This window comes from Cyanistes caeruleus, chromosome 12 (genome assembly GCF_971803275.1).
Source record: "Cyanistes caeruleus chromosome 12, bCyaCae1.hap1.1, whole genome shotgun sequence".
NCBI lineage: Eukaryota > Metazoa > Chordata > Aves > Passeriformes > Paridae > Cyanistes > Cyanistes caeruleus.
Window position 1 is genome coordinate 3110196 of NC_141712.1, and position 23828 is coordinate 3134023.

General features: G+C 42.2%; 1 protein-coding gene across 17 annotated transcripts in view; it reads right to left on the reverse strand.

The window, feature by feature from the left end:
- Positions 1–23828, reverse strand: part of LOC111934709 (uncharacterized) — a 90792-nt gene that overhangs the window by 43119 nt on the left and 23845 nt on the right. For 14 of the 17 annotated variants that reach the window (XR_015275443.1, XR_015275440.1, XR_015275436.1 and 11 more), the window contains exon 2: positions 2780–2948. The gene's annotated coding sequence lies outside the window, so the exon portion shown is untranslated. Of the gene's footprint in view, positions 1–2779; positions 2949–5754; positions 5843–6021; positions 6330–7936; positions 8009–22623; positions 22735–23828 lie in introns of all 17 variants that reach the window. The other 3 variants (XR_015275438.1, XM_086847809.1, XR_015275449.1) reach the window with 3 other exon arrangements.

The following is a 23828-nucleotide window of genomic DNA, read 5'->3' on the forward strand; positions in this document are numbered from 1 at the left end:
CTTGTGCCTGGTGAGCTCGGCTGGGTATGAAGTGCCAGCTGCCCCTCTTTGTGAAGAACAGCAAAGCTCTCTTGATGTGGTGTATGAGCAGTCTCTGCTTTGTCCAAAGTCTTGGCAGTTTACTCTCACTGCATGTTGTCCTTTGTAGCTGCTTGTGAAGAGGGCAAAGGTTTTGTTTGTCCTTACAGCACCTCCCACCTCAAAAAAGCCCAAATCCCATATGTATATGAATTCACTGTAAATACTGTACTCAATATATGCAGCTAAAAAATCCTCATGTAGAGGTGTAAGCGGGCTGAAGGGCTGTTGTGTACAAAGTTCTCCTTTTAGAGGGAAGCTGGTCCCATCAGATTCACTGACAGAGGGTTACAGAGTATTTTACACATTCCCCAGTATTACTTGTTGGGGCAGATGATAACACCACTGACATGTACATAAGCACATTTCCTCTCACTGTGTGATAGTAGTTACTCCTCACTCCCTCTCCAGCTGAAGTGTACCAAATATCCTGTTCTACCAGGAGGAAATTCTCCATCTGAGCTGCAGAGCACACACAAGGACAGGCAGCAGAGGCAATGCCCCCTGTGACCACGGCAGGGCACAGCCTGGGGCCAGGCATGGCCAAAGATGGGGACCAGACTGTGGTGGTGCCCCACAGCTTCCCCCAACAAAGCTCAGGTCTGTGAGCACAGCAAGATGAACCCTCTGGGGTTTGCTGTGTTTGGGTCTCAGGGAGAGAAAAAAGCTGCAGCATGTAGAACTAAAGGTGGACAAAAGGAGAGAAGAGTCAGAGGTGACACAGCCAGGGGCTGGATTGAAGAGCAGCTGGTCATTGCTCAGCCTCCTGCATGGTGTCAAGTGCACCAACTTTGAAGGACATGGGAATGTCACCAGAGGACCTTTTCCAGCAGAAATACCAAAGTTATTTCAAAGCAGGTACCCTTGAGGAATGTTCCCAGCCCTCCCCAGCTACCAAAATGAGCACTAGAAAGGCAAGAACAGCACCTCCAGTTCCTCCCCATCTCTGCCAAAATGGCTGGAAGCTGAGGGCCAGCACAAGAACTCATCGAGCCCCCCCAGCTGTGGAAGGAACCCCCACAGCTCTGCTGTGCTCCTGCCTGAGGAGATCAGAAATGATTATCTGGGACACCGTGGAGGAAACCCTCCTCCTGTGCCTGCTGCTGTGAACTGCAGTGAACTCCAATAAGTCCCACCACAGCAAGGCCAGGTTTAACTGTGTACTATCTCAATTTTTTTTTTCCCATGTTTTGATAGTAGAAGATTCTGGAAGTCACTAAAAATAAGTTTGTTTGGGTTTTTAAGCCAAATTCAAACATATTTGTGTCATCTTTCAAGATGGCACCTCCCCCTTGCGCCTACTTGACAACAGATTTGTCAGTCATTAAGAATGCTCTGTATGCACAGAAATATCTCGGGTTACTTTTCCCATAATCAAAAGAAAACAAATCCCAGAGCAGGCCTGGCAGGCCACTTCCGTCCAGCACTGCTGCCCCCCGAGACACATCAGCCTCAGCTGCTGCCTTCAGAGGGCAAAGGGAGTTTGCTTCCAATATAAAATTAGACATTGAAACAAACTGACCTTCCCCCCCCTCCCAGAAAAAACCAACAAACCCCAAGCTCTAGCCCAGCTATTTCTCCATTAAGGAGACATTAATTAGATGTATGTGAGTGCTTGGGCTGGGTAGGGCAGCACAGAGGTTGTGTCCTTGCTGTGCTCTGCTCTCAGTGCTGGCTGCTGCTCCCAGCACCTTGGGAGTGCTGCTGCCCCAGCTCAGTTTCCAGGGTGCCCTCTCCCTCTGCCTGCTCCTTCCTGATTATACAGGATTGCCATTTAGGAGTTTTTTACCTCATTATCCTCCTTTAAATCCCTCCCTAATACCTTCATCTGTTGTTATGGTTAAATGAATTTTGCCAATTAGAGATGGTAACGTGCTATGGCTATGACCTGTATCTATCTGCCCTGCCTAAATTTGGGCAGTAAGTTTCTGAGGGAAAAAAGTCCTGGTTTTAATTAGAAGGAAGACAGTCTTGCAATCTGACAAATTTACAAGTAAATATCAGCAAATCTTTCAGTATTGCCAAAATCTTGCCTAATGTAATAGCAATTCTGCTATAGGAAGAATTTTTATATCTAGCACTGAAAGCTGTCCTTATTAAAAATGAAATATATAAAATGAAAAATAAAAAAAAAAATTGATCACAGCCATCCTTAGCAGTACCATTCCTGCAGTGGGTTTACATTGCTAGGTATAAATTAAAGAGATTCCATAAGCAGTTTGCAATAATTTACTCAATTAGCCTTTTGCTTTCCCTGTCCATTTTATGTAACATTGGTGAGAAAATTGCTGGCTGCTATCTAGAATTGTTGACGAAACCTTCTGGAATGCTTTGCATTCTTGTGATGGGGACCTTAGCAGAGACCACTGTCGGCACTCTTGGGTCTACAAGGTCAGATGAGTCACTGCAGCGTCTCCTTTTCACGTCTGATCAAGTGTGCAAAATCCTGGGGACAAATACTCCTGCACATTACTCTTATGTCCTGGGGATCTTCATTCAAAACCATTCAGAGAAAACAAGCATGAAACAAGGCTGCGAAGTGACATCATTTAAGAATTTCAGCAGAGTTACAAAAAACATCTGGGGGCCTAAGCCAACCTTTTGCTACCCACATACAGTACCCAGCACAATGGAGACCTAATGTATTATTGTGGCCCAATAAACAATTTCAGCAGACCTGCTAATTCATTAGATGTCTCACCTTATGCATTTATAACAGCTTTCAACATCCCAAGATCTTTAATCCTCAACTAGGCCTCTTCCCTTAAAAATATGTGTCGTGGCACATCCAGTGTGGAAATGCAAAATAAGTGTTCTGTATCATCACATTTTTTTGGTGTGGAGCTGCACAAATTTCACCCCAGAGAGCTCTGGAAAAGAAGAAAATTACAGTAGCTTTAATCACAATAAAATATTCAGAAGGTGAAGCTCAAACACATAAAGGATTCCAGTTGTGAAAGGTTTTTCACTGTTGTTCAGTGCAAAGAAATAACCAAAGGCACCACTGAGCATTGTCAAACCCCTGCTGCATCAGCCTTCATGTATGTAGGATTCCACAAACCACTACACTGGGATTTTATATTCATGTTTAAGCCAAAACCTAGTTCTTTTTCTTTGCTAGTGAGAGGGGAAGGGCATGGGCAGGGAAATGTACAGAGACTAGAGCATGGCAGAGAAAAGAGCAAGGAGAGAAAGGAAAGTTTTTTTCCAGTGCCCAAGGAAAAAAACTACCTCTCTTTCATTTGGAGACAAATTGCTTCTCAGAGCTGGGTTTCATGAAAAGCAGCAGCTGAGCACGGCTCCTGGGGGAATGTGTTTGGCCTTGGCAAAGGCACTCAGCCTGGGGGCACAGCCAGCTCTTCGGACAACTCAATCCTGTCAAAGCTCTTGGTCCATGAGCAAGATTTGGTGCAACTCCCCATCCCTCAGGGCACTTAAGGATCACCAGAAGTCAGAGACAGACCCACTGCCCCAGGTCCCATGGCAGAGTGGACGCCCCCCTCGTGACCATCCTCGTGTCCCATGGGGAGCCCATGTAACCTCCAAGTAGCAGGAGAGATCTAGACCAGATATTACACATGCAGACTCTCCCTTTAATGTTCATACCCAGGCCTCTCAGCAAAAAGCAGCAACACCACACAACTGCAGCAATCAGCCCAGCCACCAGCATCACTTTCGTGATGGACTGCATGCCTACCTCACCTCCACAGAGATAAAAGTGTCTGCAGCCAGTGACAAGCTTATACAATTAAAATGCCTTCATTCCTTGATTTCTTAACTTTCAAAAAGATGATGCTGGAGTAGAGGTGTGAAAACACAGAAGACTTTCCCTTTGAGAATGGCCCACTTCCCAGCTTTTTAAATACTTGCATACAGGACACTGCAGAATGCCATACAGCCACCTAGCGCTGGAAAAAAAATCACTTCCCACATCTGGGACTGTCCTTTGTAGTCCCACAAGTGCAGTTGAGACCAAGTGTCCAGCAAGGAGGAACAAAAGCCAAGTCTCTGCAAAAGTCATGACTGCACTTCCAGTTCTGGACAGCAGCAAGTTTGAGAACAAAACGGCTGATGAACCGCACACAGGAAACACGCTTTTATCCCAATAAAGACAAGGAAAGACATCCCACAAATGACATGACTGTGGCTGATGTTATCTGTGGCACATCTCCTCAGTACTCTGGGTTAGGCTGAGTAGCAAGAAGATCTGATTATTTTCAAGGGTACCCAAGCTGCCCACCCCACTGCTGACCCTCCCAACTCTGTCTCACCAAACATGTTGCTCTCTTCCTGACAGGGAACTACTACGATTTTCTTCAGTGAAAATAATCTCATTTCACAGCAATTCCTTGCCATGATGGGACCGAGATTTCCTGTCCTCATATCTAATCATGGCTAGAAAAGGAAAGTACAGCATGTTCCTTCCAAGCCACTTGCTCCTACATTCACCTGCTCCTAGACATAGGCAGTCACGTGGAGCTGTGGCGTGGAACAGATCAGGGAAACAATCTGGATTAAAACACTTCCAGCAAAGCGAAGAAGACAAGAAAAAAAGGTTTGCATCCAGCCAGGTCCATTACCTGGGTCCTGCTCACCACTTGGGGAAACAGATGCTTGTGCCAGTAGGAGGCTGGGACAGCCCTGGCACCTGATACTTTCAGCAAACTGCAGCTCCAGTCATCATCTCTGCCCCACCACAGCCAGAAACTGCCAGCAGAAATCTGGAAAATGCCCTGCAATGCCTCCACTAGGGCATAACCCTGATCAAAATCAGGTTACTTAGTTAAAGCTTTCTTTGAAGCCTGTGTTTTTCCATAGCTTCTAGACTGGTTGCCTGGAAGATGGTAGAGCTAACCCCACTCAGGATGCATGCAATTTGAATGGCAGTTTGGAATATCCAAATTTATTGGGGGGTTTTCCTTTTAGAATTTGAAAATATTCTGCCATGCAGCTAGCTAACCAGGTCTTAGAGGGATATGGTTTCTTGTTCTCTTGCTTATAAGGGAAACTTGAAACGAATTAAAATTATACTGGCCTCGTACTAAAGGTCAGCGTTGTGGGGAAAGATGACTTGTTCGGAATTCAGTCAGGAAGTTTAACACAAATAATCCAGCTTGAAGTTCTGTGAGAACAAGTCCCAGCCAACCAAAAAAAAAAAAAAAAAAAAAAAAAAAAAAAAAAAAAAAAAAAGCAGTGCTGATAGAACTAATTTAAGTATTAAATCTCTTTTTTTCCAAGCATTTTTTTTTCCACTGATAAGCCTAGAAGCTTTTAAAGCTGCCATGTGAAAAATTATTTAGTTAGGTGTGAAAGAGATATATATTGGTACCTTCCCAGATAAAGCCAGGCTTTTATCAGAAGATTTCCACAGGAATGAGCAGGAACAAGCATGAGAAGGAGCAAAGTGTTTTGTTATGCATTACTGTGGAGATAGATTGCACTGTACAGAGTGTCACAAATACTTGTGGTAAAGCTTTAGGCTGCCCCAAACTATATTAGGAAAATGTTCATGCCATGAAAAAGGGAGAAGAGCTAACAAAACCCAACAGTTATTTGCAAATAACTACTTCTTTGTTATATAGTGCATTTATACAGATGCCTTCTGTATCTGTAAAGCTACATTAGCCTCTATAAGGCTACATCATAAATTACATTTGGAACTGTTCAAGGACTTACCTTAAAGCCTTTCTGAGCTTTCTCTATTCTAATCTCACTAGAAACAGGATGCTCTACCTTCAAGTCACTACCAGCCTTGAAATAATGCCTTCAAAAAGAATTAGAAAGCATTTATGTTTTAGAGAATAGATTTGTGTTTGTATGTATGTAAATACCTATGTCCAAGTGTTTTTTTAATAAAGTCCATAGGGATACAGTGGGTTAGGAGATGCCTCCCAAAACTGCAGAAAATTGAACATGAGTAGTTGACTCCTCACAGATTTATACCTCTCTGGTAGGTCTGGCTGAAGCCAAAGGGGCTATAAAGCATCTGCATCCAAAAGTCTACATCCAGACTCCACCAGTTTGGTTTTGTTTTTCTGGCTGACCAAAAGCTGTTACCAAGAAACGAGCCTTTTGAGCCCTTCTGTCATTTCAGAGCATTCAGTTCCATCAGAAATTGTCTGCTCACATCAAACTGGTTCTGCTTGGGACTGGAGAAATGTTAAAATCACATGAGCTGCAGTCTTCCTGTGGCAGTCACATCACCCAGTGAGTGTCAGGAGTGCCAGGGTCAGAGGCAAAATTAAACTGTCCTGCAGACAGAAACGACAGGAACAAACCAATAAGTCTGTCTTCTTCTTAAAAGAACTTCCTTTCGTTTCCAGAGCTGCTGAGCTGGAACAATAATCAATTCACTTTGAAAGTGAAGCTTTAAATTCACTTTCTATGCCTGAATCTAACAGGACAACAGACAATCTATCAAATCCTAATAATAAAATAGCTTTCATGTTTTCTAGACAAACACTTGGGTAATTTTGCAGTTAAGAGTTACTGTGACCCACATTTGACCAGCAAATATGCACTTGATGAACGTGAATTAGCACAATTCGCACTCCAGGCTATCCGAAGACGTCTCTGCTATGTCACCTGCACTCCCAGTGCCACCCCTTGCGATGCTGCACGATCGTGACTCGCTGCTGCCCTCTTTACTCCAGCAGCAGCTCCAGGATGAACACAGCAGAGCCAGGAATCTTTCTCCCGCCCGGTTACTCAATCTCCACTACTTGTTCTCTCTTCTCAGCGAGAATAACTCGGAGAAAGTTACACTTCGCTTAGAAGAAAACCCCCACCCTTTAGTCTGGGGTGGGGAAAACAGGACAGAAAGCAGAACTGACCCACTGAGTGCTCCCTCACAAGCTTTTGCCACCCAAGGTGTTGTAATCAGACCATAACACGTGGCTGTTCCCTTTCAGCTCTAATGAAGCATCAGCAAATGGATAACATATCTACAGCCTCTCCCTGGCTCTGGGAGGCAGGTGCAGCCTCAAGAAAGGTTCACAAAATGGATTCAGATGTGACAGATTTGTAAATTCCCAGGCAGCTATCCGGAAAAATCTGCCGCTGCCAAAAATGTGCTCTTTGGAACATCACTGAATGTCTTCTGTGTTTACAGTAATGGTTTCACTTCGTTCAGTTCCTCAAGAGGAAGGATCAGAAGGACATCAAAGAAATATTAGATCTTAGGGTGTTTAAATGAAAGTGTCGGCACCAGGGCTCTTGCTGCAGCTGCTTTGCAGGGAGAGACACCTGCAAGTGCTCTCCCAGAGCAACTGTGGTGTTTTCTAATGGATGTGGAACACTTATTTCAATGGGAATCCATTTGCAAATCCTCCCAAATCTCAATTTCCTACATAAGGTTGTATAATAAAGTACAACCACAACAATTCCAGCTCTGCCTTGAACGGGGGAGATGTTTTGTTTTGTTTTTTAAAATGGCTTTTGGAAGGTTAGTGTTCCTGTGCCATATAAAAATATAAATTTAATCCATGGTCACTTTATTTTTTGTTGACTTGAGACATTTTTTTTCAGTTTGTCTTGTTTCTCAAACCAGCAAAAATGAAAAAATTCCCTGAAGTGCCATTTTTAATGCTGAATATTAGAGACAAATGTTCCTTTTGGCCAAACCCTTAAAAGTTCCTTCAGCTCTGCCCTTCACTTGTAATTAAGAGTCAGACAGTCTATTAGCTATTCTGCTTCATGATTAAGTCTACAATATACTGAAAAATAAGAAACAGCAACGCTAACCCAAAGAGTAAATGCCTCTCAAGTCTTCATTTATATATGTCATTCCAGCAAAGCCCTTTGGCATGACTGTAGCACAGCAGCAACCCCTCTTTTATGCCCTGTTTTTCCAACAAACCTGTTAAACTTCAGGCAAATTTCCTAATGAAGAAGCCTTTATGTTTTCTTGCTCTTTGCTTGTGTAGAATATCTATGAAACAGAGAATTAAGTTATCAAAGATGTCTTAAATGACACTTTATTGCTGAAAGAGAGTGACAACTCAAGACAGCAGAATATTTTGGGTTTCCCACAGAGCACACAACAAAGAAAATCAAATAGAGTCCTAAAGTATCAGTTCAAGCCTATGAATCATGCCATGAGCAAGTGAAACAATCACCATTTCCAAGCACCAAGTCCTGACAGCATCTCCTGGGCAGCAGAGAGCTCACAGGGGTGATGGTGTTCAGGAGGTTTGGAGTTTGCCATTTGGAACTCTCCACATCTGAAACAGTCCCACAGCAGAGCACCATGGTGTGAAACCAACAGAGTCCTGAATTAATGCCTAATTAAGGATTCCCTTTGTGTTTGTCAAACTCTCCTTCTCCACCAGAGGAAGGTGAGGCTCCCCACAGGACTGGCAGCTCTGTGCAGCATTGTCCCTCCAGTTAAAGAATGGTGTGACAGCAGTGACACACAACAGCTGCCCCAGAATGTTTCCTTACTTCCATGGGCCTGGGAGAGTCTCCAGTCAGCATCTCCCTGCTCAGTGTCACTTCTACCTTTCAAAGCCACTTGGGCCTTTTAAAATCTCCAGAGCAGCAGAGGCTGCATACAAGAGGGAAATAGTAAACCTCCTACTCCCGACTACTTCTGCAGTTTTTAGGGTACTTTTTGCCATCTTGGAGGACTAAAATAGATCAGGCACCCTCTTTTCCCATCCCTCCCCCTCCCCCACCAATTACTGATGAAGTCTTTCCATGGCTGAGAATGTTTCATAGGCCTCATGAGGAGCAGTAAATTAATAAATGCATACATACATACACAAACAAATGAATGAATAAATAGATAAAACCTAAGGAACACTCCTCTCTTCCACATTCATTTTATGCCATAGCCACAAGCTCTGAAATGATACAAGGATGGAAAAAGGAATTCAGATGTTTACATGGAGGCTTAAATACCTGAAAGTATAGCCCAGACTATACTGACTGCAGGCCCAAGAAGTCAGTTGCGTGTAAAAAGATTTTAGTTGCTAAATCAGACTTCAAGTGAGGTTTTAAGAGTTTCAAGAGTTTATGCTCAGGTACCCGCCTCCTTTATTTTCCAGCTACTTTGTTTGTTACCACTTTGCCACGCACACTCAGCCAAAGCAGCCTTGCACTAACACAGGTGCCCTCTGCAGGAGAGAGGGACCAGGATAACCTGACACAGTCTGGGGGAGCTTGTTGCACCTCTCCCAGCACACTGCCTGTCCCTGGAGGAGCTCAGCCCTGTCAGCTGCCCAGCCAGAGAGCCACATGAGCTGGCAGCACTGCTGCCTGCCTGGCTCTGCCTGAGCTCCCTGCTGCCAGCTGTCACCAGGGCTCGTTTACAGGGCCAGTCCTTCCCTTCCCTTCCCTTCCTTTTGGATCCTTGCATATTGTCCCTCCTGTGGGCAACCAGGGAGCACCACAGATGGACTCACCAGCAACGCTGAGCCTTGTTTCCATCCCAAAGAGCTTCTCTGTCCATACACAATCCTTCACTGACCTGAACTATGCATCTGTGTTTTCTTGCTTTGCTTGTAGCACAGCAATGTGACAATATTGCCAGAAGAGCAAAAGCTTGTATTGTGACTTTTTGGAAATGGGACATTTCTGGCAATCCATCAGAATACTCTGGGAAAAAGTCTCCTGCATTTCCTGATTGTCTCTAGGGGTGCAGGCCCAGACCATATGTGCACATCAGTTTCCTGTGCAGGAATCACTGGTGTGCCCCATCACAAGACAAATCAGTTCCTGTGACTGAGTGGAAAATCATGGAGACAAAATGAAAAGGTACAATCAGTAATTTCCAAATACACACATAGCCCTCCCATACTGGCTTTTATTTGTTTCTGCATGCCCAGCCTTCTGAAGTCTCACTCAAGAAATTGAAACTAATTCAGATGTTTTTATGAAGTTTAAAAAAATACATTGTTAGGAGTTTCACAAAGGTCACAAGGATATCCCATTCATGGATCAAAGCATCCCTTGGCAAGTATTTGACAGTGGGTAAATAATTTCTGAGCAGAAGCCTGGCTGCTAATTTCAACTGTATGAATAGATTCTTGCAGGAGCTAGTCCTCTTATTTTCCCACTGTGAAAACAGAGACTTGATGGAATCCAGGCAGTAACAAAGCTGTTGGTCTGGGACTTACCCAGGTACCACTAAGCATGTACCTCTCACAAACAAAGCAAAACCCAGGTAACAGGGCTATTAGCAGCAGAGAACTGCATCATTTGGAGTTACACTGGATTCATCCTAAGGAGAACAACAGCTTACAACTAGGATCACATAGATACACTGGGAAAGAGAACAAGTGGGTCAGTATTTATACAAAGGACCAAGAAAGCACTGCAACTTCACAAATAAACATATCAAGTGGATATTCTGAAAGGAACTAAATAGATGAAATAGCTTCATTCTTAAGAACTGCTGTAAAGTTTTATATGAAGAGCACCAAGAACTCTTTATCTTAGTTAGAACCCCTCATAATGTTACAGGACATTTTCCCCAGGCCTGCACATGTACTGAAAAGAATTCTCTGCAGTCTTTTTATGGCTCCAAGCAAGCCAATACCAAACCTGGGTGCTGAAGAGTCAACGAAATGACAACAAAGATGAGAAGTGCATTTTGAAACTTGAGCCTCCCTCCAATTCTGTGCAGAACAAGTTTCCAAAGTTGAGATTTCTGAAAGGAATAGGGCTCAAAGCGCAAGGAGACATTTGTTTCCAAGTCTGCTATCAAAGTTTGGAAGGGAGCTGACAGCATGGGTTCCTGTCAGCTGGACAGAGAGCAGCTCCCTCATGCAATTCCTGAGGAGTGGGGATGGGGACAATACTTAACACATCTGCTCCTGCCTTCTCTCACTGCCTGTCTGAGCAATTTGTTTAAGCCCCAGTAACCCATCCATTGAGATGGAACTGCAATATCTATCTCCCAGTGCTATCCCAAGAAATAATTTGTTGACTTCTGAATGCTGATTGACTCTGTGGTGATGGACACCAGGTGAGATTTAGAAACAGATGTCTGTAGAAAGGGAGAAAATACAGCTCTGGATAGGCAAATGTGTATTTACTACTTATGTAAATCCAGCTCTGTCTCACATATAACTTCTACTTAAGAGATAAAATTGAAGGAGGGTTTCTGAATGAATTGAACTACAACACAAGGTTTTTGTGGCTTTTCCTGCCAGAATTCCAACCAAGGAGTGTGTTTTCCATGGCAGTATCCCCACCAGTGCTTGTGAGACAACTGAGAGGATATTTTGCACTGGACATTTATTCCCTCCTTTAGAACAATGATGAGGTTAAAAGGGAACCATTCAAGTGGACATAAGGACTGCACTTCAGCAAGCAAACTTGGTGTGAAAATTAATCAAGATCAAGATTTCCTTCCCCACTAGCAAAGACCCTCACAAACCACATGTGAGAATCACACAGCTGATACTTAAGGATATAAATCAATAAAGTTATAATATTAACAGCAAAAATTAGAAGTGAGATTCTCATGAAGTTTCTGTATCTGACAAAGCCTTGATCTGAGCTTCCACAGGGCTGCTGGCTGTAGTCACCAGCACATCCCTGCTGCTCCATTCCTAAATGGTAAGATTCAGAGTGGTGTCTTGCTGAAGTCAAATGACACCACAATGACCTGTAAGCTGGCTCTTCAACACCTGAAAAAAAATAATGTTGCTTAAAACCTTAATCAAGACTTGAAACTAGCTGGGTGACATGTGAATTTACTCCAGTTCCAAGGGAGGTACAATTTAAGAGCATTACAAGTCATTCATCTCAGTGAACCAAATAAAAAGAGTGTGCCTGGGGCAAGCACTTCTGAGCTCAGATGTGGCAGGTTTTAGTTATGATTACTTACACTCTTTTTATCATCCCACACCACTTTTTAGCTCAGTTAAGGACAGCTGACAACATCTACTAATACACAGTTGACAAATACTACAAAATTTTCTGCAGTACAAAATTTGGTGCTATTATTTTATGTCTCTTTTCCTTACCGCTTTTCTTGCCTCAATTCCAGCTCCTTTCATGGCTTCAGGTTCACTCTTTTGGAAACCAGTCTGGTCAGTAATTCTAATCTCATTAATTTCCCAAAAATGACAGCAGAGTAAAACACAATTTTTCTTAATATTTCCAGTAGTGGGGACTGTGAAGAACACAAGGCTCACAGGAAAGAAATGCACTGGTACAGAGAGGGATGACCAAGGTGACTCCAGCCAGAAGGTTCCAAAGAGCAGCTGAGCACTGTTAACTCCTACAGAAATCACCCTCAAAGAACAGGTCACTCCAGACCTAATGAGTGACCTCAATCCTAACTGGAACAGATCAAGGACAAGGGGACTCTTCTGTGAAACCAGAAAGATCTGTATCTTGCACTCGTGTTTTTGTTTTTCCTTAGAACCCACACTGCATAAGGAACAAAACACAGAACATTGTTTTGGCACAATTCCTCTCAACAAACAGAAATGGCCATCATGAACACAAGAGAACACACTGGGGACTTCACTGGGATGTGGGATCCCCAAATTCAAGATTTTTCTTGCCATATTGCAGAGACCTGGACTGAAAATCTGCTTTATCTCAGACATAGCAGGCACTCGTTTTCTCATGTCCCAGGTGCAAGCGATCTTTCTTCCCCCAATATTTCCTCCTCCATCTCCTGGTCCCAGAGATGCTCCAGTCAAGTGATGCATTTTGATTCAATTTTTTTCAGCCCCAAATAGTCTGACAATCTCTAATCTTAGCATTTATCTCCTCTCCTTATTCCCCGTGGTCACATCACTTTGAATTGTGCTGTGTGAAAAGTTATTGTCTTGGATACAAAAGCATAGACAGAATATTTATAATACTTAGGAGACCAGCAAATTTCTGTGTTGCTGATCATGGAGAATCACAGATAGATAAAATCCACATGTACAAGCAAAACTAGGGCAAAAATCTTAAAGTTAGGAGGAGCCCTTTACCAGGTATATTAAAATTAGCTAACAGTGACTTTTGGATCAGTGAATTCCTTGCAAAGGTACTCCTTGCATGAGGAACAGTGCCTGACACAGAGCCACCATGTATTTATTGTTTTATTCAAGAGAAAAAAATCACATTGTGTTAAAAAAGCTGATAAACACACACCCGTGCTTTCAAAAATGTACTTCTTAAGATGATATTTTTATCTTTGCATCAAAACTAAATTTCAAATTTCATGTTTATGTGGCCATTTCTCAGGTATTGGTATAACTGAGAAGAAACCATGAAACCACCTACAGACAAATATTAGTAGAGAAATAATTTGGCATAAATTGATAATACAGTTGGCAAACAGATAAGCATAACAAACAGTTACATTTACTGCAGGAGTGTTCAAATACAGGTTTCCCACATGGCAAAATCTGAAAACACCTTGCATTTCAAGTGCAGCTGTTCTGCTATTAAGTAGGAAATAGACTTATAAAATTAAAATCCTGTTAGACACGCAGGGAAAGTTTTGGCAAGACAGATTGTTTTCCATCATTAGATGAAATTTTGAAAGCTGTTTCCTAGTGGAACATTTCACTGCAAATATTTTGGACACTTTCATGTGACTTGAAAGTCAACTGAGATACATGCTTGCATCTCTTATGGTTACAAGATAAATAGCAGATTTCTGAAGATAAAAATAGCTTTCCTTCCCAAGACAAAACCTGGTTTTCAGAGGGAAAAACACTAAAATATTTCACAGGGGTAGATGCATCTATTTCTTTTTTTAAAGAAATCCTTCATGTAGTTATAGTTACACAGTGGCTTCATTTAATGTTCAAGATATAATTTAAGTGGAAACTCATCTTCCAGAACACTAAAAAAGGTCAATGTCCATGTTTGGGTGCCTGATAGAAGTACAGTATCCCCTGAGGACTTATGGTTAGGATCTTATTATCCTTGAATACCTGAACAGGGCAGTGCATTCCTTTCCTTGGACACAAAGTGATGCTTCTGAAAAAGTAGAGGTCACCACAACGTGTCTGTCACACATCAGCACTTCTGGCCCAGCACTGCACTGCCTGCACTGATTGCACAGAGACTCTCTCTGCCCCTTCAAAGCTCATCAGCTTCTGCTGCCACAGGGATGAGATTCATCTCCAAGGGAAGAGCCAGGGACTGCTGTGAAAAATGGGAAATCAACAGCAGGTGCAGATAACTGTGATGAAGGGCTCTATCATTCACATTAGAAAAAATCCCAAGCAAACAAATAAGCAAAGCCAAAACTTGAACACATTGTGTTTGTACAGCCTCGGAATGTGAGGCAAATGAGCTGCTCCTCCAGGGCTGGGAACCTTCATGTGCAAGGGGAAAGATGCAGCTGATTCCTTGCTGATGTTCAAGGCACACACAGGATTCTTCTCTCAGTAGTGAACTTTAACCACAAAAATCCACCTGAGTAACTCCTAAGTCAAAAACAGACTTGGAGCTTTCTACAAAGCAAGATAGAGTCTTTGAAAACACCAAATATAGCCCTCAGTCAGTGCAATAAGAATTCAGTAATCTTTCCCACAAATTGACTGAACTTATCAATGACTTTTCTAGAATCACAAATAAATATCTTTTTGCAAGTTCAAAATGGGTATTTCCCACAGAACTACTGCCTTTTCTACCAGTTATGCCCCATTCTAAAATCAGGAGGGGAAAGTTGATAAAATCTAGGCTGATCCAGAGAAAACAAAAAGGGATTTTTTCCCTAGTAATGATTTAATTCCCCTCACTTTTTGGAGTATTTTTGAAAGCCTTTCCAGTACAGGTTTTAAGGGGTTTATTTCAGATCTCAGGACATGCAACACTAGCACTGTACTCTCTGAGCAAATGTTGCACTCAGATTACTAAGAGATGTCAGACAGGGACATTTCCTCCGTGTTTTGGGGCATGGGCAGCTCAGTCTCTCCCTTTAGAAGAGAATACCCACATCCAGGGCAATACCAGCTAGCTGGAAAACATACAAACTTCTTAAGGCTTTCCAACCAAGCCATCAAAACAGACAATACAACACACAGAGAATGAGTCACGCACAGGTGGTTTGCAGGATTCAGCTGTACTGAGCATTCCCAAACTGCACAGGGAGACTCAGCTGTGTGGTGAGGGGTGTTGAGGTTAAACCTACAGAGTTCATGGGACATGGGGGTGTTTGGGGTGCCTCCAGCTGTGCCCAGGACTTGGCTGAGATGGGAGAGGTGACAAAGAACAGAAACTGGAGGTGATGCCCAGTCCCAGGGGATCACATGGGGGTTGATGCCACTTATCCCATCCTGAGCTATCTCAAACGACACTGGGGCCATTTTCAAACTGGACGGAGTATCTGTGTCTTTCTTCAACATAAAAACTTCTTCATCTGGAAAAAGAAACAGGGAAAAACTTCGCAGTTCTCTCTGAAGATCAGACCAAGGAGTGCATCACAGCCCAAACCATCCATCTTTGGAAGAACAGCACAAGTTTATTCCAGTTTATATAGATATTATGAGGGCCACACGCTACAAAACGAGTGCTACAGAGGAGCCCTGTTCCTGGGCTACGAGTCAGGCTGCCAAGAACAGCACACCAAACCCACCCACTCCTGGCCATGGGATCCATCTGTTCAGATGGGAAGAGATGTTTCTATGACACCACATACTTCTGGCATGCTGCTCAAGGAATTAACAACAACACAAGGAGTGGGAAGTTTCTCTGTGGTTTACAAAACAAGGAGGGAAAAAATCCCAATCCCAAAGAAATCCATGACTAATATGATATATTCAAAAAGAAAATCACACAAAAATCTCTATCCATGACAAGGTTTATAGATATCAAAATAGTAAACAAGAGCAGCAGCATTCAAAGTAGATCACAGACTGTGGAAAGTCAGCTTTAGTTCCCAATATCTGGATGGGAATTAAATATTTCTAGCCCTACAGAAGCATTATTGACAACCTGCAGCTAAAATTCTCTTTCTCTAAAAGATTAGTTCTAATCTAAACTAAAAACTGTATGATATCCAATATTCATCTTTATAACCACTGAGGATTTTAAAGGGCTTTGAATTCTGAGACTATTTGGGATCAAAGTCCCTTGAATGAGCTGGGAGGGAAACATCAGAGCAGTTCCTGTCTCCTTTTCCTCCTCCATATGTGCTTTCCCCGGCACCAGAGCTAATCATCACTGCAAAACAGATTTTAAAGGCAGTGCTCACACACTGGGGATCCCAACACCAGGTGTGGCCCTGGGGGACCCACCGGGAATTCTGTTCAATATGATATTTATGGTAGTGTTTGTGCTTGTGCAAAATTACAATTCAGAGAGAACTGCATTCACAAATCTGGGAGCTTCTTGGGAAGACAATGATGGCACCATTCCCATTTGGTGCTAGACGTGACTTCAGTATTCAGAATTGAAAATGTGTCCAATGAAACAAACAAAACACTCAAAACCCACCACAAACATACAGATGTGAGTCACTACATCCTAATGCACTCAAAAAAATTCATACCATCAACCATAACTATCCCAATACCCAAAACCCAACACAACAACCCACAAAAAGAGAGAGCATGTTGATTAAAGTATGTGCTATTCATTATCCAGAGTGGAACATGATATAAAAAGATTCATCTCAGCCTACTAGTAACATTACTCACACCTGCATGAATGTAACAAAAAATTATTTGTAGATATGAAAGGTTTACCTGGAAATCAACATGATAGTTCCCATAATTCAAAGCTATCTTGTTAGATTTGGGATGTGAAACAGCTCAGAGGGCAAGAAAAAGACAAAAGAGATCACATTACTTTGCAGGTCCAGCTGGATGGTAACAGAGTTTTTCCAACAGTAATAGAGAAAAGGAGTTTTACATGCACCTTGCAGTACTTATGAAGAGCTGGGCCCAAATAAACTTCTTTATGCAAACAGGCACTTGAATATGTAAATCATCACTTACACAAACAGATTGCCATGTGCACAAATATTTTCCCATGAAAACTGCTCCTTTCTAAAGCCAAATCTTCTCCCATTCAAACCTATGGCAAAATTTCTTTTGACTTCAGAGGAAGCAAGAATAGAAACCCAACCTCTACAAAAACATTCTCAAGTTTGTTTGGGGTTTATGCTTGGGTTTGTTTTGTTTTTGCTGTTTTCTTTCAAACAGACCTACATAGGGGGAATGGTCCATCAGCTCGAACATCATTCAGCAATTAGAATAGATTTATGGGAATTTATTTCTAGAAACTTCTCTCAACACAAGGTCAGAACAGCTTTCCCAAGTGCTTATTTCCCGTAGCCTGCACTCATATTCACATTGCCGGATGCACCCAAAGGTCCCAGGAGGTTTGTCTAGAGATTCAGAAAACTGAGAGCCCTTTGCATTTGGGATTCATTCACATTTTCATTCCAGAGAATACACTATTTTATTTTAACCATAAAAACCATCAGGTTTTTTACTTCTATAAGGAGTTTGACGGAATTCTGGAGTGTCAAACACACTGAAGCCCAAGAAGATAAAACCTGTCCATTAGTCACAGCTACCTTTGCTGAAGCTCTGCACACCAATACCAATTTGCTTATTCATTTCTTTTCTAACAACCCTTCTTTACTTTTCCAATCTACAAAGCTAGTTTTATCAGTGCCTAAAAAGTACTCAGGAAAAGTGATCCATAAGACACAAAAATGCAGCAGGTTTCCCATGGCTACCCAAGCTATTAAATGTTAGATCAGGTCTGCAGGCAATGAAATCATAGCACCATTACCATTGCCTTGTGGGAGCAATAATTCTGGGTGGTCTGTAACACTACAGCTCCCAGCCCTGAGATAGTATGACCATGTTGTCAAGTAGAGCCTCCCTAGGAGTGTAACTAGGCTGAGCCTTTTTGACCTCATAGATAAATAGGTTTTGTTGAAAGCTGTTCTATTATTTTTCAGATTAGCTTGGACTTGCATTTGGTTCATTCTCTGCCATGGGAGTGGGAGAAAGCGAGGCCTTGAGATATCCAGTACGTGTTTATCCAGCTGCGGTAGCTTGATTCTCAAAGTATAACTGTCAACATCTCTGCTCCCTCATGCAAATCGAAATTTGTAAACAATCCTAATAATTCCTCCTCCCTGTTGTTCGTTGTAGTTTTGCATTCCTAACTGAGCAGCCACAGCGCTCAAAGCACGGAGAGCAGTGCGAGTTAATCCAGCCTGACTGTGGTGGAAAAAAAATGTACCAAAACCATGGGCTTCCAGAACAGACTGTTCAATGCTAATTTTAAATCTTGAAACACAGTGCCAGTCTGACATCAGTGTGGTATTTTTTCATATTTTCTAAATAATCAAGAAAAACTGTGTTGTTTTGGGGATTTTTTTTTTAACATTTGATTCAGCTTCCATTCCCTTGTGTAAATAGCCATAGAACATTGATCAATTTTTTTTAACTAGGTAAACAGGATTGCATTTTGCAGGAATTTTGCAACCACCGTAACTCATAAAATCAAATTTCTTTATCTAATTTATCCAGAGTTTGTTTTTTCCCTAGTTATACTGTGCTGGAGCAGAGGGTCAGTAAGTCTCCTTACAAAGGATATCCCTTCAGATCTCTGTATGGTGAGCAAGCTGTTGGTTACCATTTTGCCTTTCATTAAAAACCCCAGAACTTGGAGGGCATAATGCACCATCACTGAAGACATTTCATTCCAGCCACAGTAAAAAGCTCTTTCTAGCATTTATTTAGTTTCAGCAAAGACCTGATATTGCAAGTATTTATATATGGACTTAATGGGGAATAGCTTTAAAGCCTAATGATCTGCCAAGACTAGTCTTGCACATAAACATTTGTAGCACAAGGGATTAATAGCCTCAAAATGAGAGAGAGGGCTCTCTTTAAATGTAACTTTTTAAAGATCTTGTTGAGATGTTAAGACAAATAGTTCTTTGAGCAGCAAAATAAAATACTATTTCTCATACAATTTATGTCCCAAGATTGAAGTCCTCAGAGGATTCTCTAATGAATACAATTTTTCCCTCACAAAAAGTTAAAGTTCTTTCCTCTTTCTCTGCAGCTATTTTCATATCACTTTTAAGAACAACCAAATTTGGTTAGAAGTTGGCCCAAAATTCAGAAGGGGACTGATAAAGTAATGTCAAAAATCCTGTCTTTGGCATGATTTCCTTAGAAAAACCTTATTAATGCTATGGAAGTCTAAAAAGAACCCCCAACATAACACCTGTGTTAGACCTTATCAAAGCCACAGTTGTAAAGGAGGTGTCTAGTCTGTGCAAATGGAATTGGCAGGTGAAAACCTGACATTTGGATCCCTATCCTCATTTTCTCCACCATTTTTTTCTTTCTTCTGACCTGTGACAATGAGGCAGTTCCTTAGTTTAACTCTTTCCTCTTTTCCATTATCACATCCTAGAGGTTTCTGCTTTTTTTCTGGAGAAAACACACATTTTGGTTTGTCCATCTGCCAGCAGTCTCCGTTGCTATCTCTAGAGCTCTCAGGAGCTCATTCTAACACACACACAATGACCATCTGAAGGCCACAGGCTATTCTGCACACTGCTGTTCCCCAAATTTACCACCTGACTAGAACTGCACAATCTTAACAGCAAATACCATATTCACAAAGATGCCAGAATTGGCACAAAGGGCTACTGGGGGTCACATTTCCTCTTTTCCTGGTAAACAGCAAAGGACCTACTGTGCACCAGGCACTGAAACTTGGTCCAGATTCTCTAGATGTATGAAGATGAGAAATTACAACCAAGTCTCCTGGGAAGCAGAGGTGGGATGTTGCCTCCTCCTCCTGGACCCAACGCATTGTCCTTCAGCGTTCAGTCTCAGTAAGGGTGGAACATGATACGAAGAAGAATCACCTCAAGCTCCCAGGTAAAATCATTCAGGTCTGCATGACTGCAACAAGGACAGCACACATGGCTGGTGTTGCCCCTGGGGCCTGACCCCCTGGCATTTGCAGAATGTGAAGCCCCATCCAGCAGTTGCTGTCAGACTCCATGGAGGAGGAAAGTTACAGCTTCTCCAGTTCCAGTTCTTCCTGAAAACAGCCTGAAGCTGATCTGTTTACTCAGACGTGCAATGGGCCATCCATTCTTCCAAATAGTATTTTTATCTCTCATTCTTGTCCTTGAATTCCTTTATTGTTGATGTAAATATGAGAAAGAATTTAAATTATTTCTACTGTGTGAAGTTTTCAAATGACTATTTACTGTTGCAATTTCATACTCTGCTATCAGGCCAAATTTCCTGGTAGTATTTGTCACTATTAAGCTTAAAAACTTGCTCTTGGCACACTATTTAAGTAATTGTGAGATTTCATCAGCGATGCTCACAAACTGGCTGTACTCTGCAAATGCAGGGTTACACATATAGCTTTAAAAGAGCCATTTACAAAGGGCAGAGGCTTGACACACAGATCAAACATTTTCAGATGCACTTTGGCAAGCTTCAGGTTGTGTCTTTATAGTTTGTCCCTCACATTTCCTGAGCAGCAATATCTTCAAAGAATTCCATCCAGGCAGCGAGCCGTGACTCCGCTTCCTGATGTTGTGTCAGCCCTCCATAACCAAGCTGGGCTTTTCTGAGTCATCTTCTGAAAAGTCACAGATCTCTGTCAGAGTAGCAGACCTCTGAAAAAATTATTTCTAGGACATTCCCACCAAGAGATGTCAATCCAGTGGTGCTTCCCTGCACAGGCAGTGTGTCAGCAGCTGCTCTGAATTGGACCATGCTAGTGAAACACTTCCTGAAAATGCCTTGTTCCCCTCCTCATCACCTTCCTGCCCTTGGGAGGGTAGATATTGCCCAATTGCTCAGCCCCTGCCTCTCCTGACTCAGAGCATGTGACTGGCCCCCAGCAGGGTTAATGAAATGAGAACAGAAGCAGCCTCATAAATCTTCATGAAGATTGGATATGTGTCCTGGACTGTATCCCATTAGTGGCTGATTTTTTAAAATAAAGAAAAAAAATATCCCAGTGACACCTGGACAGGACACCAGGCAATCCTCATTTTCTATCCCCGAAAGGCTGATACCTTAGTCAACCAAATGTTCATATATGAAAAACAAAATAAGGGTGTAGATCTCTTGGGAAAGCCACCCAACTTCCAAAAATGATTCTTAAAATCACAGAATGGTTTGGAAGGGACCTTTAAAGGTCAAGTCCAAACCTCCTTCAATGAGTAGGAACATCTTTAACAAGTTCAGGCATCTCTGAGCCCTGTCACAACCTGACATTGAATGTTTCTAGGGATGGGGCATCCACCCTCTCCCCAGGCAACCTATTCTGCTGTTTCATGAGGAAGGTGATGAAACACTTCTGCCTTGTATCTAGGCTGAAGTGACTCTATTTTAATTTAAAACAATTATTCCTTGTCCTTTTACCATCATCAGTACAGATCTTCTTAAATGTCTGATCCCATCTTTCTTATAAGTGCCCTTCAAGTATTGCAAGGTCACCATAAGGTCTTCTCAGAGTCCTCTCTAAGCCTAAATACAAGCCAGGACTTTATTTTTTATTTTTTTTATTATGCTTATTAATGTAGCTACATAAAACTTGAGTTTGTATTTCAAAAATAAAAACTTGATGGTTGTTTTCTGTAGGAAATAAAAGTTATTTTCCAGGTTCCTACAAATGTTTCGGGTGAAAATTTGGGATTTCTGTGTTACAGGAAAAACCCAATGCAACGATGTCAGTGGTACATCATTACATGTATTACATTATAGTAGTTTAAATAATTATTTCTTTTAGGTTCCAAGGTAGGCATACAGTCACGCTGGAAAAAACTCCAGTGGTTTTAGAAGTGCAAGAATTTTGATGCAAAATAAAATGTAAACATTAAGTCTTGTTCAGATATACTTGAGAGTAAATTTATTTGTTTATATTAGTACTAATTTTTATTTTAAATAGCTGTGAAGTCTATTGAGTTGTGACAGAACCTGATATGACATTTTTATGTATTCCTTCTAATTAGTAATAGGGTGCTCAGTAAAAGAAAGAGATCTTTCAGATTGAAGAATTCCAAACAGTAATTTGTATTTCTAAAGTTGTATTCTTCTGAAGATGATTTATTCTTCTGCAAAGTTTAACTAATGCTCACTTATGCAGAGAAAACTCTATTATTAATTAACAATATTAAGAAATTATTAGAGAACTCAAGAATTCTGAAAAGGTTTTTCTATTTAGGAAATGGTAAATCACCTAAATTTATTTCAAAGTACATTTGTAGTGTCAGAGGCAGACAAAAGTCCCTTAACATCAGCGTTAATAATCATCATCTCTCCGTGGAGAGATGAATTCCCCGCCTCCAGTGTTTGTCAGGTTCTGTGTTTGGGCAGGACCCCCGGAGCGCCAGGCCCGGCAGTGGCGGCCCCTGAAGCCCGAGCACAGAGGGACCTTCCCGGCCCCAACCGCGCACCTTTTCCTGCTTCAAAGAGGAACCAATGGGGCCCTGTCAGCTCAGCTGCTTCTGACTCCTCGGGCAAGCAGGAACCAACCCTTCCACCAGCCAAACCGAGGCGGGTGGATTCGAGTCACTCAGAGCAATCCTGAGCTGCTCTGATCCGCAGCAGGGAGGACACTGACCTGCTCCTGGCCCAGGAGGGTGGAATGGCTGAGCTCCAGCAGCTTGTGCAGCCTGCCCAAGGAACCAGCTCAGGGCAACAGGCAACGGGAACCTCTATTTACTGAGCTAAGCTGCAAGAGAGGAGATTTTGTTCACTTGTGTTGCTTAATGTGAAGTTTCAAGCTGGCCTCGAGTCTGAGCCATTTAGAAGGGTTTCAAATAATTCATAGAGAAGAGAGGAGATTCACAGAGAAGAATGGAAAACATTTTGAGCGTCATTACCTTTTTCTCTCCATCACAGAATTGAACAAGGGTACAGTAGCACTGTAGATTTTTATTTTAACCTAGGTTCTTGCCAAAACCTGTACTGCAATGCCCCTGTCATGCTAAAAGTACGTAAATGCCAAGAAAAAAAGAAAAGCTGTGTGACTGCGTTTGTCTCTCAAAAAAAAAAAAAGCTTCTTTTGCCCTCCAAAGTTTTGCCCTTATTCCTTCCTTTTCCTTTCATTATAATTTTTGTCTCCCTGCGATGTCTGAGATTTCTTTTTAATCTTTCAATTACTCCCCAACATCCATTGTCCTGACCCTCTACACTTCTCCTGCTTTACATGCAGCCCATGTCCTGCAAGCATGTGAGGAGGCCAAATACCAGGCATCTTGGCACAAGCTAGTACTTTACACCTATTCACAAAGAGAAAACATTCCTCTTTTCTTAAGGAAGAAGGAAAAATAAAAAGAAGAGGGAGCAGAGCTCTACCAAGTACTCATAGCAAAGAGATGAAGTAATGTTTACACCCACCATTTCTAAAACATGTCTGGTCTTTTAATAACAACCTGTCAAAGCTGAAAATTAAGAGCAACACCAATACAGTAGATCCATTCTTTTTAATTGTTATGCATACTGTAGCTATTTTCTTAGCTCCTGTAGCTGTCCCTCTGTGCTGGCTGCTTCCCATCCGCAGGAGAAGAGGGTTTCCTCAGGATGGCCCAGCCACTGCAGGGCGAGGCTGTGCCCAGGCTGGCCCCATGGCCACAGCCAGTGGTGTGGCACAGCAGCACATGAGAGCTCCTCAAAGTCCTTCACTAGTTTAGTCCCAGACCAAACCCCAGAGGTGCCGGGAGAGAGCAGAGGAGTCCTCAAAGAGCACTGGAGCAGTCTTGGAGAAAGGGTCTCCAACAGGAGAAGGCAGCTCGAGGCCAGCCGGGAACGGGGAATGCCAAGCAC